The sequence below is a fragment of the Pelodiscus sinensis genome, chromosome 2, assembly GCF_049634645.1.
Source record: "Pelodiscus sinensis isolate JC-2024 chromosome 2, ASM4963464v1, whole genome shotgun sequence".
In the NCBI taxonomy this organism is placed as follows: Eukaryota; Metazoa; Chordata; order Testudines; family Trionychidae; genus Pelodiscus; species Pelodiscus sinensis.
In genome coordinates, this window is record NC_134712.1 from 39,234,555 (window position 1) to 39,246,250 (window position 11,696).

At 44.9% G+C, this 11,696-nt stretch overlaps 1 long non-coding RNA gene across 1 annotated transcript; it reads right to left on the minus strand.

Annotated features, from left to right (window-relative positions):
* Nucleotides 1-2,658: 2,658 nt before the first annotated feature.
* Nucleotides 2,659-11,317, minus strand: LOC142826705 (uncharacterized). Its single transcript, XR_012900909.1, has 3 exons — nucleotides 11,227-11,317; nucleotides 4,680-4,832; nucleotides 2,659-2,796 (listed from the first exon to the last, which is right to left on the minus strand). It is a non-coding gene; the product is annotated as an uncharacterized LOC142826705 (long non-coding RNA).
* Between the last annotated feature and the right edge of the window lie 379 nt (nucleotides 11,318-11,696).

The following is an 11,696-nucleotide window of genomic DNA, read 5'->3' on the forward strand; positions in this document are numbered from 1 at the left end:
TCATACGTCCCTGGACTCAGCTGGCTGGACTTAACAGCAATGCCACACTGCACCCTCATGTGCCTTTGGACTCAATAGGCTGGATTAAACAGCACTTTAAGCTGCCATCCTCATATGCCCCCAGGTTCAGCACTTCCTTATCCCCACTTTCACACCACAATCATTCACTGGTAAACCACATGATGAGCAAACCCCACAGGATTTTGGGCACTACAGGGCTCTTTAGCTTAGGTACAAGAAACGTTGTTGCGGTGTGAATGGGGAAGGCAAAACACCACCTCTTGAGGAAGAGTGAGTGAAAGAGAGAGAAGCAACCAGCTTAACAATGGAAGTTATTTCTGAGTAGTGAATAGATATAAAAAAAGTTACAATATTAAATCTAAATTGAAACTGATTACAAATGTTAGGTAACCATATAACAGTTTACATAGGGCAGGGTCAGGTGGCTATGCTTAAAGAGGTAGTTGATGGGAGAGAGAGAAAGACAGACACTTTACCACTCCACGGAGCTTGCACTGATCGGGGTTCCCAAATGATGATGGTAGCTGGGGGTCCAGAAGGCAGAAGACAAGCAGAGCAAAGCCCCTAGCATGATCAGACAGGAGATGAAGAAGTCTCAGGGAAACTGATGGGCTATGTCTAGACTGGCATGATTTTCCGGAAATGCTTTTAACGGAAAAGTTTTCCATTAAAGCATTTCGGGAACAGAGCATCTAGATTGGCATGGACACTTTTCCACAAAAGCACTTTTTGCAGAAAATCCAGACGCGCTTTTCCGCAAAAAAAGCCCCGATCGCCATTTTCGCGATCGGGGCTTTTTTGCGGAAAACAAATTTGAGCTGTCTACACTGGCCCTTTTGCGCAAAAGGACTTTTGCCCGAACGGGAGCAGCATAGTATTTCCGCAAGAACACTGACAATCCTACATGAGATCGTCAGTGCTTTTGCGGAAATTCAAGCAGCCAAGTGTAGACAGCTGGCAAGTTTTTCCGGAAAAGTGGCTGATTTTCTGAAACTGGCCAGTCTAGACACAGCCATGCAGTTTAAATCCAGGTGTCAGAACAGTTTCTTGGAGCAAGGATAGGAATTTTTATAGGGATAGGACAATAGTTCAAAGAAAAAGAGGAGAGACAATAGAGACTGATCACCCCTGGTTATGGGTGATGTTCCTTGAACAAGCTCACAATGTAACTAGGCAGTTTCAGTATTTTAGATGTCAATAGGATCGTTACTAGAATTGGTCTGATAATGACTAATTTGGGCGTGAGCAGGCCTGGGTTCATTAGCATCTGGAGTAGAGATTTCCCATCTCTGCTTTCGGTATCCCATAGTTCATTGCGGTTCCTGCCTTGGAAGAGCAGCTCTCCATTCTGTATGCTAATGAGTTATATCTTCAGTGCAGATGAGGCTGGGGTGTTTCCTTAATTAGTTGAGGTGTGTCTTCCCTGGCCTTTTCATTGCTTTGTCTGATTCTAGAAAAGGCTTAGGGGAAGGGGGGGAGGATGGTTTTCCATGAATGTCACTCCTTGGCTCCCAAGAGCACAGGGCTAGTAGGTAACACAGGATTGTGGTGGAGTAGAACCCCATAACTCCTGTTCTACATTGACGTAGTGTTGTTTATGGACCAATCACCAGCAGCATAGAGCAATGTCTTCGCTGGTATAAATAATGTGAAGAATTAGTGTAAAACAAAACACCCCCCACCATAATGCACCTAGCCATTGTGTAACAGTATATTTACCACTGGAAAAGAGTCCTTTTGAACGCTGGCATTTGAGCAGCATTCCTCCTGAAGCGCATTTCACCACCAATATCAATACACTACAGCAGCGGTTCTCAAACTTTGTGGGCTCCGGAGCCCTTTACATGCATAAAAATTTATGCGGAGCCCCAGCGGTCCACTGATTGTATGTGTTGTACCTATGGCTGTTTCCAGTTTGTCAACCTCACGGAGCCCCTGGAGATGTCGAGCACAGTTTGAGAAACACTGCACTATGGCTACGTCTACACTGCAGGCTTCTTGCGCAAGAACTTTTTGCATAAGAGTTCTTGCACAAAAGTGGGTCCACGCTGCCATGTGTTTTTGCACAAGAGCGTGCATGACAGCGTGGATGCTTTCTTGCACAAGAAAGCTCTGATGGCCATTTTAGCGTAAGAAACCCCTGTTGCCTGTCCACACTGCCTTCTTGAGCAAGAGATCTTATTCCTCATGGGGAGAAGAATAACTCTTGCACAAGAAGTCCTCTTTTCTGATGCTTTACTGTAAATTTACTTGTGTAAGAACATGCGTGCAGTGTAGATGCTCCGCAAGTTTGAGCAAGAACAGCCATTCTTGCACAAAAAGCCTGCAGTGTAGATGTAGTCTACTGGTATAATTTATAAACATTCATAGAGGGAAAATATTAATTTAACATTTATATTGTAGCAGCACCCAGAGACCACAGTTGGCCCCATTGTGCTAAGAGCTATACAAACAAGCTCTGTCCCAATGAGCATACCATCTAAAAGACATGTATGCACCTCTTTCCTTGTAGGGGATTATTTGTATCCATTCTGTAGCTACATAGATTTGTCTACTGTGAAGATAATGAACACCAGTTTAATTGGGAGACTCCCTTTATGAACAATGTACGGTGGAAATAATGTATATTATGATGAACCTAAATTTACAGACCCCCTCCACATTAAAGATATCACCTCCATCTTCATGACAGTGTTCACCTTTTGATCTTTTCTTCAACGCACTGTAGCCAATACATCTACCTTGTTGATCTCAGAGACAGGGTTTTTATATATGCTGTAGGTTAGATTACAAAACAAGTTACTTGTAAGCCCCTATTTTTAAACACACAGAACTTTCCAAAATACTAATTGACAGAAAATTTCCATGCTTTCTCTGACTAGAAATCTGGAAGGTTGTTTGAGCAAATCCATATTTTTGATTTATGGAAGAATGGAACAAAATCTTTCACTTGTTGAAAGGGAAAGGCTGTGGGTAATCTGGTCTATCAACCTGTGTCAGGAATGAGTAAGGACCAATAGATTTTGTCCTCAGAAAAAACACACAAGCACCATTCTGTGGGGAAATGCCTAATTCATGATCCTATTCAAACTTTCCAGGGCAAATCTCAGATTTGCTTGTGTTTATTACACTGCCCTTGAAAGTTTCAATTTCCGAGTCATAGTAAATTGTTTCCTCGATGATCCTCCAGCCAAGACACAAGCCTCTCTCCTTCATTTGTATGCGGTTAGCTTTGCAAAAACAAGACTGACTTTGTAGTTATGTGAAATGGACTCATTCATCACTGAATGTGGTGATAATGATACCAGCAAACTTTACTTATGTAGGCTGCCTTGCAGCTGTCTGATGAGACAGATTTTCAGATTCTCTGGCAAGTCTTCATTGGAAGCACAATGCTAAAGATGAAAGGTCAGTTTTATTTAATGGATGAAAAACCATGAGTAGCAGATTAAACTAGTTTTCTGGTAAATAGAGCTATTACTTTCCAGTAAATAGTGTCATGAATTGCTCGATGAATAACATAAGTTAAGATAAAGAAGACACTTATTAAAGTGATGGAAAATTAGGTATCTTTGTACACTAAAATATGTCCTTAATTTTCTTTTCCCTATGATCTAGTCCTTGAAATATTTTCCAGCAGGTCATTTTAGCTAGGCTAATTAATGGAAACAGTAGACAGTTTCAGCTATAAGGTATGTCCATAGAAAGAACAATTCAAGTGTTCTTCTTTTTCAGATTTCTTTAGGCATTTGGAGTGATGCAAAATATGCAACCCAGTTATGCAAGTAGCCCTTTACAATCAATGGGGCTACTCAAATGATTAATGAATGAAGAATAAGTAAAAAAAAAATAGTAAAATATGTCTAGTTAGTGACTTTCAAGTAAATTCAAATTAGAGTGAAACAAATACTGGAAAATTTGTAAGCAATTGTTGAAACTCTGAAAAGCTGCTTAGTTCAGCCATGTTTGTGGCTCTTCCTTTTCACTTTTCCAGCAACATTTGTGCACATGGGTTTCTGCTCACCCAAACAATCAGGCAACTGATAGTTGTTCTCTATGGATGTTTACACCAGTGTTTCTCTTTTTTTTTTTTTTTTTATATAAAGTACCCCCACTAACTACAGCCTTCAGACAATTTTTTTCTACCATTGCAACACATTTGTTTAAACAACTTAATCATAGCCAGGTGAGCGATGAAATTTTAGGATGTAAAAAGTACAATAATAGAGCGCTGTAAAACTTAACACAAAAATTCAGTTCTCCCCAAATTTCAGTTGACATACCCCCAGACTTCTGTCAAGTACCCCTGAGGGTACTTGTACCACTGGTTGAGAAACACTGGTCTATACTACAGGATAAGGTTGAATTAAGATACACAATTTGAGCTATGTTAATTGCGTAGCTGAAGTTGAAGTATCTTAACTCAACTTTTGGCATTGTCCACACTCCAGGGAGTTGGAGGAAGAAGCTTATTTGCAATTTGAGTCAGATGTACTTGTTAGACAAGGAGTGAATCTTATCTATGAGGACACAGGTTCTCCACCCTTTCCATATCTGTGTCACTGGATATTAGTTACACAGGCACAGATAGCTGGAACAATCAGTTTATTAACAAAATACTAAACTTAAAGAGCGAAATAAAAAACAGGGTGTCCTACCACCATCACGATGTCCAATGAGGCTTCAGGCTGGGGAAAAGGAATTCACAGAGACAGAATGTAGTTGCAGAGACCCAGGTAGGTGGAAAGTCATCTTACTTTTGGTCTTCTTTCTTCTATTCTTGACACATCATCTTGATTGCGGTGTGTGGACTGGAAGGTGAGTGATGGTAAGTGTATGACTGGCCTTGCTGCAATCTCCTTAACCTTAAAAACAAATAACCCCTGTGCCAGCAGTTGTTACAAGCATGGGCACAGGGTTGCTGCACCACAGATGACTGTCCCAGACACTCTCTGGTGGGAGATTACTAGCCTCTTGTTGACAGCAGTTGGGCTTCTGCCTCAGATGGCCTCTCAAGCCAAACAGCCTGCTAACAGTCGCTCCAGCACTGCTGAATTGTCCAGAAGACACACATGCAGACAGCTCTGATGGGTGGGTGAACACCCCTTATAAGCCTTCTTATCTCTGGGCAGATTAGCGTCATGTGACCATGGGCGGTTGGGGCAGCTGGGGCTGGGGGAGGCAGGCCCGCAGCCCCACCCCTCTGCTGAGGCCCCACCCCCATCATGGGGAGGAGAGGAGGAGGAGCAGTGTGCTAAGTGTATGTGCACCTCCCCACAATTGGGAAGCATCCCTGGAACAGCAGGAAGGGAAGAGGCCACATGACCTAAGCCTCCCTGCCCCGGAAGCAGTGGGAAGGGAGGAGGCCATGTGGCCCAAGCTGCCCCAGAGCATGGTGCTTCGGGGCAGCAACACTCGCTGTAGGCATATTAGGATTCTGGAGGTAGTGTGTGGGCAAGGCCAGGCTGGCAGTCTGGGAAGATGGTTTGAGCCCTTTCTTGACTAAGCCACCAGACACCCATGCATGTGACTCACCTTTCCTTTTTTCCCTGCCCTTTCCAGGCAAGGGATGGTGGCAGGGAGACTGAGAGACTGACCACTATCTTAAAGAGAAAAATCAAAATAGAGGACATAAAAAAACCCTGGTGCTCATCCCTCAACATACTCATCTTCTCTGTGTAATGTTTCAATTATCCAATCACGGAGTAGAAACAAAACAAGCCATGTGACTGAGGAGGCCATTTACACACCAGGGAGAAAGCAAATAGTCAAATATAAAAGAGTTGAAGAGTTCACAAATTAATGGTAAGACAAAATATTGCTGCCTGCTAACCAATTTTGAAGCCTTGTGTTAGGTCAGTTTCTATTGTTGAATAAGTCAGTGACATCAAGAGAGGCCCAGTGTATTTTACCTACACTAGGGACATATAGACTATATACATAAGCACTGTTGATTTTAAACAGTGTGTGACGGACCCGGCGGGGTCCGCACTAGAGGAGGGAGCGGGACTCCCCCCCCTCTGGAGAAACCGCGCGCCGCAAGCGGCGCGCCGACCGGCATCGCAGCCCCGGAGTTGGGGCCGCGGCAAGCCCAACCCAGGGCACCCCGCCGGGAGCGGGGGAGGGGGCGGGCCGCGCGGAAGCAGCCAGCCCGCCCGCCTCGGCTGGCGGCGTTAAACAGGCCACGGACCCACGCTGGGGAAAGGGCGGGGGCGGCGGCGGCGCACGGACAGGGCGGAACGCCCGGACGTCACTCCCCGGCGCCCATAAAGATGGCGGCCGGGCAGACGGGAGGGGGGGCAGGAGCGAGGAGGCAGCGACCCTGGCTTCCAGGGGCACCAAGGGCTCGGCCCCCGGGGCAACCAAGAAGGAAGGAGTCAGCAGCTGGCGACTCGCGCTGGGACGCACCCGGAGACTTCGGCGCGGTGAGTGCACCCCAATCAGCCCCATCGCCGGGGCGGACAAGCAGGGAGTGGAAGGAGCCCGAGGCAGGGCCCTTTTGGCGCCCGTGGGCGGAGGAATCGGGGGCTGCCGCCCCATCCGCCGTGGAGGGCGACGCGTAGACGCCAACTCCACTTAGGGCCTCGGGCTGGGGCCCGGTGGTGAGGGCGGGCCCGGGTCCCCCACTCCCCCACCCTTCCTACAACCCTCAAGAGCCGGAAGCAAGGCAGGCGGTGCCCGCCGCAGAAGCTGGCCCGGGTCAGGTCCCCAACCCCCACCCCCAGAGACACCACGGACACCCCCCCCCCCCCGGCTGGAGAAGGGGGCCTGAACTCGGGGTTCGCTGAACCCTCTCGGCCATCCCTGGTCGAGAGGTGATCGCACCCCTTTCCTGGGCGGCCCTGTCAACAAGCCCAGGGGGCTGGAGACGAGGAGAATAAAGAAGGCGGTGGGTCCGCGGAGCCCCGCCCCCGGCTATACGCCGAGCCGAAAAGAGGGGGCGCGAGGTGCTCGCACCCGTAAATCCGTCACACAGTGATTGTCACAACTGGACACATGCTACTCCGGAAACCTCAGTTCAGTCACTGCTGCTTGCCTCTACACAAGAGCTATTTCCATTAGTGTGTTCCACTTGCATCTACAAGTGCTTTAGAAAGTTGTTCTTTCAACATTAGCTGCTTCGGAACACTCTGTTCTCTTTTGACCTAGATCTTCAGCTATCTACCTGGGAAATTATGAACTTCTTTCTGGCTGCAATAAAGATCTTGTTTATTGTTTGTTTTGAATAATGTGATTATGTTTTTCCTACAAAGCTGTTTGCTGGCTTCTGCATCACCAGGACACATTGGCCTCACTCAATGTACAATGCATTTGACTCACCAAAGTGAGTTCTCTGCATTCTCTCAAAATCTAAATCTAGCTTGAGGATCTAAAAATTATAGAAAACCCTCCTCCCAACTTTTATTTTTACTGACACCCCAAATATGCAGAGATTCCCATATGTCTGGGTCAGCTGCTATGTAGCCAGTCTTTCAAATACTATCATGGCACACTATAGTTCCATCCGTTTATGAACTAATCTTATATATTACCATGTTTTTGCTTCTGCTTAGTATGTTATTTATTACAATATCTATAAATATACAAAATAAATTGCAATATTTGAAAGTGGATCAAGTTTGTACATATATTATTCAAAGAAAATGTTCATGGAAAATATTAAACACATTAGACTTTAATTGTATTTCATTTAGACTTCTTAAACAGTTGTAAAATAATCTTTTGTCTATGACTCATTTTATTATATTGCCATTGCTGGTTCAGGACTGCTTTTCATTTAGGAACATTCATAAAATGTTCATAAAGGAAAAAGACCTTTCTTTAACAAATTTCATTCCTTAGCAACCTTCTGTCTTCCTCCTTTTTAATTCTGTCTTAGAGGATTCCATGCATCTCACTCCAATGTCCTATTTTGTTTCTAAAATGAGAATTTCTTTTTGTAATCTTTTGTGGAGCTGCCTGGTATGGCTTACAATAATGTATTTCCAGTTCCAGATGACTGAGACAAATAAGTATCCCATTTGGCATATGGTGGTAGTAATGCTGGCAGACCAGGTAGTGTCAGAGTGTATTCAGGTCAATACACCTGTGTATTAGTATAGATAAAAGCAATTCATGTTTGAGGTGTTTAAACTTCATACAACTAATGGGATGTTACATGCATGGTCTTCACTTATCTTTTCCTGTTATAATGTAACATTTGTATTGTAAACACCCCTGTAACTAAATAACTCATCGAGCACGAACAAGCCTTGGGGAATGCTAATGAAGGACTTTATCAGGAAAGGTGCTATTTCCAAAACAAAAGACCATTGTAGTGCTGACTGAATGTCAGAGACTCAAAGTGCATTCCTCACCAATCAAAGGGAAAGATCACAAGAGTAGAGACACTGTCAGCTAGTTATAAATATGTATTGAAGAAAGATCATTTAGCTCTAAACTATTGAGACTCCAAGGGTACGTCTACACTAGCCCCCTCGATTGATCTAGGGAGGCTAATGAGGACGACCGGAATCGCAAATCAAGCCCAGGATTTAAATATCCTCGCTGGATTTGCATGTTCCCAGCTGGTCACCATTTTAGAAATGGACTAGCCTGAAGTAACTGCCCGCGTCTACCCGTGGCAGTGAAACGGGCTTCCGATTTAAAGCCCCTAATTCTAATTAGGTGGTAAACCTCATTGCAGGAAGAATACCACCTAATTTGATTTAGGGCTTTAAATCGGAAGCCTGTTTCACTGGTGTGTGTAGATGCGGGCAGTTACTTCAGGCTAGTCAATTTCTAAAATGGCGACTGGCCGGGAACATGCAAATCAAGTGCGGGATATTTAAATCCCGGGCTTGATTTGCAATTCTGGTCGCCCTCATTAGCCTCCCTAGATCAATCTAGGGGGCTAGTGTAGACGTACCTTAAGGGGGCAGGAAAACTGAATGAAATGTTGCAGACCCCCAGGGTTATTCTGGGTAGCCCTGAAAGACTTTTGGGAAACTGGCAGTTTATCATTGCCTCTATTGGAGTTAAACTAAGATTCATCTGTAAATGTATTTTACCTGCTTTAATCTCTTAGTAACTTTCATTTCCTCTGTTTAGCTAATAAACCTATGGTTAGTTTACTATAGAATTGACTGCCAGCAATGTCTTTCGTGCAAGATCCAGAGTATCAGCTGATCTGGTCTCTTGGAATTGAGAGAAACCTGATGGTGTGATTTTTGGTTTAAGGGACCACTGTCACAAAGTTCAGTTGTGCCTAGGTGGCAACTTGAGTGGGGAGTCTCAGGGAACTATCTGGGACTCCATAGTAAGACCGGTACAGTGATCCAGGAGATCACATTTGTTTCTGGCATGGTGAAATCTAATTATAGAACCTACCACCAGATTTGAGTGTCTGTCATTGTTTTCTGAAAGCCAGAGATGGACACTCACAGTTGTGAGCCACTCTATACAGTGTGACAGTTATATTGTATTATTAGGTAGATAGTTTCAGTACTTAAGAAGAACAAACAAAAAGATGCTCACTGGGTTTGTGCCAGAAATGTAGCCCTATTACTTTAATGTGATTAAGGTATACTTGAATAGATTCAGCGCTCCAGACAAGAAGGGTCCCATCAGAGGCCTTCTTTGCCTTAGATTTGTATGCATACCTCTAACTCTTGCTGTGGCTGCAGCTGCCAAAAGGAAAGCCACATTTAACTCAGTCTTGCATAAATAAAATATCATTAAGTGCTATTTAAAATGTTACATTTAACAAATTGGTATTAAATCTTTCACAATTTATTACATCTGACAATATTATTAAATGTGGTCTATACTTTATAAATCAAGAACACATTTGCTGGAGATGTGTGAATTTGAAACTACTTTTACCCATATTTGTATTCCCATTAGGAAGTTCTTGTTTGTTTAATTGCTTGTGTGTCTTCAAGAATGACTACAGTATACATTTCAGTCAAATGGCATATTCCTCCCTGCTGCCACCATATGAAAAATGCTTTTTCTTATTGAAAATGTCATGCTGTATTGATTAGCTATCTCAATAAACACACTATATGGGCTTTCACTGGTTCTGTGCTTTCAAAAAAAGTCATTTGAAGACAGCATGATGTGAACAATTTAATATTGCAATCTGCTTTGCCATGCTTGCTAGTCAAAGACTTTTGGTTAAACTGTGAATGATCGCCTCTAAAAACTTAATACACAGTTATAGGCATGGATAAGTTTAAAAGAAAAGGCACACACTAAAGAGCTGTCACCCAGCATAGTGTTTTACAAATTCCAGATGTCCTGTTATGGTGTACTGATATGGTGATATAGACCACTAAGGTCCCAAGTGGTCTATCTAGGTATGTCTACACTGTAAAAACCAACACCTCCAAGACCCAGAGCTTGGTTTAAGTGTTTTGGGTTTTCAGGCCTAGAGCTATGGGGCTAAAAGGATCAGTGTAGATGATCTCACCCTGCAACTTCCACTTCTACACTAGTTTTTCAGATCCCAGGCTATTCCATCTCTACACTGCTATTTTGAATCCTGAAGCTCAAGTCAATTGCCCCAGGGTCTAAAACTTGGTATCACTGGTTTTTCTGTGCAGTACAGGCATACCCTATGCATCATGCATCTATCCCCTGTTGAGGGGCGGGCTCCCATCGAGCAGATTCCTGCAGCCAAATTATCCCCACAGATCCATTTATCGGGGACTGCATGGCCCAATGGCTGGAGTCTGAGTCCCAGATCCCCCTCTTATGGGATTAGTGCGGCTCAGCAACCTAAGTCCCTCTTGTCAGGGTCACCACAGTCCAGAGACCCAGTGTTAGTACCACTCCCCTCTATCAGGGTAATATAGCCCTTTGCAGCACTCTTCCATTGGGGTAAATACTGCCTGGAGGCCGAGTCCTTGTGGTGCCCCTCTATCAGAGTCAATACAGCCCCTGCAGTCCAGTATTTGCAGTATGCCCCCCTATTGGGGTAAATACAGCCCTTAGGCCTAGACCACAGGCTCCAGGGACTACTTCTGCTTAGGAGCACTGCAGAGGGAGGGGTAGGGGGACCTGGGCTCTCCCACTCCACCAGGTCCCATCCCAGGGCCCTATAGGCAGTGGCTCAGTCCACTGCTTGCTCAGTAGGGGGTTCCCTCCCTGCAACACACTGAGTAATCAATTCCCCACCCTGGGCCACATCCTACCACCCCACACGTCTCCCCATCACTGTACCTCCAGGCTGTGGCTGTAGCATTTGCTACTGGGGCTTTAGCAGCTGCTGCATCTGCTCCTCCAGCTCAGGAGCTCACTCAGCAGATCTTTCCCATTCAGCAGTCAGCTCTGAGTGAACTGTCTCAGGGCCATTCATACTCCAGCTCACCTGTGAGCATGCTCGGCAAGGCCATGGGGGAGGGGCGCTTTCAGCCAGCTGGGCCCAGCCCATGGTCTGTTCTACAGTGCAGGGCCGAGGTGCCCATCACACACCCTTTGAAGGCAAAGGGAGTCACTGTTTTCTATTCGTTTGCTGGTGCTATCAGAAGAACTTAGCAAAAGAAATTAAGATCAAGAGAAAGGGCAATTGTGTAGGGTAAGGGCTTAGGCTATTAAATGAATACAAATATATCAGACCCTCAGCTAGTGCATCAGCATAGTCCTGTAACTTTCACATTGGGCTAATTGTCACCATCTTAGAGTCAGACCTA